Raw genomic sequence first — 3,446 nt, 5'->3', positions numbered from 1 at the left:
GGCTACCAGCGGCAACTCTGGGCTGGCTTACCCGATGTCTTGCTCATCCGGTGTGCCCTAAGAATGAGATATGTGCAGCTCCTATCGGGATTTGTCGGCACATCTGGGTGGCTTTGCTGGTCTTGTTTTACCATTGTCGAAATGTCTTGTAACCGGGATTCCGAGCCTGATCGGGTCTTCCTGCTAGAAGGAATATCCTTCGTTGACCATGAGAGCTTGTGATGGGCTAAGTTGGGACACCCCTGCAGGGTTATGAACTTTCGAAAGCCGTGCCCGCGGTTATGGGTAGATGGGAATTTGTTAATGTCTGGTTGTAGAAAACCTGAACCTTAACTTAAGTAAAATGCATCAACCGCGTGTGTAACCATGATGGTCTCTTTCCGGCGGTGTCCGGGAAGTGAACACGGTGTTGGAGTTATGCTTGACGTAGGTTGTTCTAGGATCACTTCTTGATCATAGTTTCTCGATCATGCTTTGCCTTCTCTTCTCGCTCTCATTTGCGTATGTTACCCACCATATATGCTAGTCGCTTGCTGCAGCTCCACCTCATACCTTTTACCCTACCTATAAGCTTAAATAGTCTTGATCGCGAGGGTGTGAGATTGCTGAGTCCCCGTGACTCACAGTTACTTCCAAAACCAGCTTGCAGGTGCCGTTGAACCATGCAGATGACGCAACCAAGCTCAAGGAGGAGCTCGATGAAGATCTTGTCCTTTGTGTTGTTTCGTTCTAGTTGATCAGTAGTGGAGCCCAGTCGGGACGATCGGGGATCTGTGTAGCATTTGGGGTAGTCTTCTTTTATTTTGGTTCCGTAGTCGGACCTTGATTGTATCTGGATGATGTAACGCTTTAATCATGTATTGTGTGAAGTGGCAATTGTAAGCCAACTATGTATCTCTTTCCCTTATGTATTACATGGGTTGTGTGAAGATTACCTCACTTGTGACATTGCTTTCAATGCGGTTATGCCTCTAAGTCGTGCTTCGACACGTGGGAGATATAGCCGCATTGAGGGCGTTACACAAGCATATGCAACAATATGATGTATGAACATGGCATGAATATGTGATGTTTTTTGTGCTAATGCATCAGGCATTCTATTTGGAAGAGGTCCACTTGAACCAAAGCAACTCTAAATTAAGTCTCTTAAAATGCCATGACTATGTTTTCACATATACAGCAGGTATAACTTGGTTTTTCATGCATGAAAATGGTACAAATTGATAGATTGAATTTTTCTGATAATTTTTCATATATAAGTTATTTAAATCTGAGTTACAGTTGAATTTCTATGAATTTTAGAAGTTTATATCATTTTCTAGATTTTCCTGATTTATTTTAATACCAGAAAATGAATAACTGCGTCAGCATTACAGAGGCATGACGTCAGCGAGTCAACCGTGGCTGACCAGGTCAAACCTGACGTGTGGGGTCCACACGTCAGTGTCATGGTTAATTAACAGAGTTAATTAATTGTCAAACTAATCTTAAACTAAAAATTAGCAGGGTCGGGCCCCACATGTCACTGACCCACACGGGTCAAAGCTGGGTCAATAGGGGGGTTAGACCCGGTCAATCCCACCGGCGTTTAGCCGCCGGCAAGGCCGAACGCAACGGAGGGGCTCGGTATCGTCGCTCCGGCGACCATTTGGGCGGCGGAGACCACGGGCGAGGAGCCAGCGCTCGTCCGTGTCATTTGGAGCAAGTGGGAGAGGCGGGGACGGCCAAAGCTCACCGGAGCGGAGCTCAGGGCGGAGGCTGGAGTTCGGTGGCGTGCGGGCATAGCGCTGCGGTGCACGGCAGGGGCTGCGGAGGGCCTCTACGGCCTCCTGGCGTCACCTGGAGCATGGTGACGCGCTTGGTTTGGGCGGAAGCGGGCCAGAACAACGACGGCGACATGGACGGCGGTGAGGTGCTCGCGGGCGCGGTGGTTGAGCTAGCTACACGGGGCAAACGAGCACGGGGAGGAGGAAACGAAGTAGAGCTCACGGCAGATCCAGCGGAGGCGTCAGCGAGCTCGGGGAAGCACTGGTGCGGCCAGAGCGTCGTCGGCGATCACGGGCAGCCAGTGATGAAGACGATGGCGATGGCGGCACTCCTGGGCCTCCTGAGGCGCGTGTCTTGGCTTTGAGGACGAGGAAGACGGCGCGGTGCTCTTGGGCATGTCGGAGGGGCGAGGCCGTGGCGGTGGGCGCGGTAATGGCGAAAGGCGGCGACGGGCACGTTCGGTTCGAGGAGAGGGAGAGATCTAGGGTAGGAGGGAGAGAGTGAGAGAGGTCCGGGGCGGCGCGTGGCGACGTTTGGGACGGCCAGGGCATCGAGGGAGAGACCAGGCAGGAAGGTTGCGTGGCGCCCATGCGCGCGGGCGGCGAGCGCGTGCCTCTCGTCCTCCTGGCGCCAGGAGGACGACGACAGGCACTGCCAGTCGGCTGGGCCAGGCCAGGCTGCATAGAGAGGTAAGTGCAAGTGGGTTTTCTTCTCTTTTGTTTCCTTTTCTATTTTTCTGACATTTGTTTGATTTAAAAACAACACCAAACTAATTTATCTACTTATGCCAATTTTTGTAGGAGCTAGTGGTATTATTCCAGAGCTCCTCATCAACTAGCATAATATTTGGACATACATAAAATATATAACATATATATATATCCAATGCAAATAAGTATTGCATTAATTCCAAATGGCCAAAATAAATATTTATGAGCTCCTGAAAATATTTGTTTGAATTTTACCTCTGACCAATATTTTCAGAGAGCAACATGAACATTTTCTTGGACCTTTTTGGAGCAATTTTTATCTGGGTTATTTCCAGAAATGATTTCTGAGGGTTTCACAAATCCCCATTTCAAATTTAAATGAAATTTAAACATGATGCACACATGACTAGCTAGTCTAGGTCATACCAGAACTAGGGATGTGACAACTCGCCCCCACTCGAAAGAATCTCGTCCCGAGATTCAGGAGTCGGCGGAAAGAAAGTGGGGTACTCAAGTCGAAGACGATCTTCTCGCTCCCAGGTAGCCTCTCTCTCGGAATGATGAGACCACTGAACCGTGAGAAACTTGATGTTATGGCGTCGAGTGACACGCTCTGCTTGATCCATAATGTGAACAAGGTACTCTCGATATGTGAGGTTATCTTGGAGATCAAGCGTTTCGTCGTCCACTCCGCAGATGGGATCCAAGAAGCAACGCCTGAGTTGCGAGACGTGGAAGACATCATGAACTCGAGAAAGATGTGGGGGTAGTTCCAACTGGTAGGCAACCTCTCCTCGTTTAGCGAGAATGCGAAAAGGACCAATGTAACGAGGAGCCAACTTGCCCTTGATACCGAAATGATGGGTACCCTTCAAAGGGGTAACCCGAAGGTAAGCTTTGTCGCCAACTTCATAAGCCACTTCCTTATGACGACGGTCATACTGGCTCTTTTGACGAGATTGGGCTGTT

Source organism: Triticum dicoccoides, chromosome 7A (assembly GCF_002162155.2).
Source record: "Triticum dicoccoides isolate Atlit2015 ecotype Zavitan chromosome 7A, WEW_v2.0, whole genome shotgun sequence".
Lineage (NCBI taxonomy): Eukaryota > Viridiplantae > Streptophyta > Magnoliopsida > Poales > Poaceae > Triticum > Triticum dicoccoides.
The sequence above is the reverse complement of the archived record's forward strand: the minus strand, read 5'-3'. Positions refer to the sequence as shown.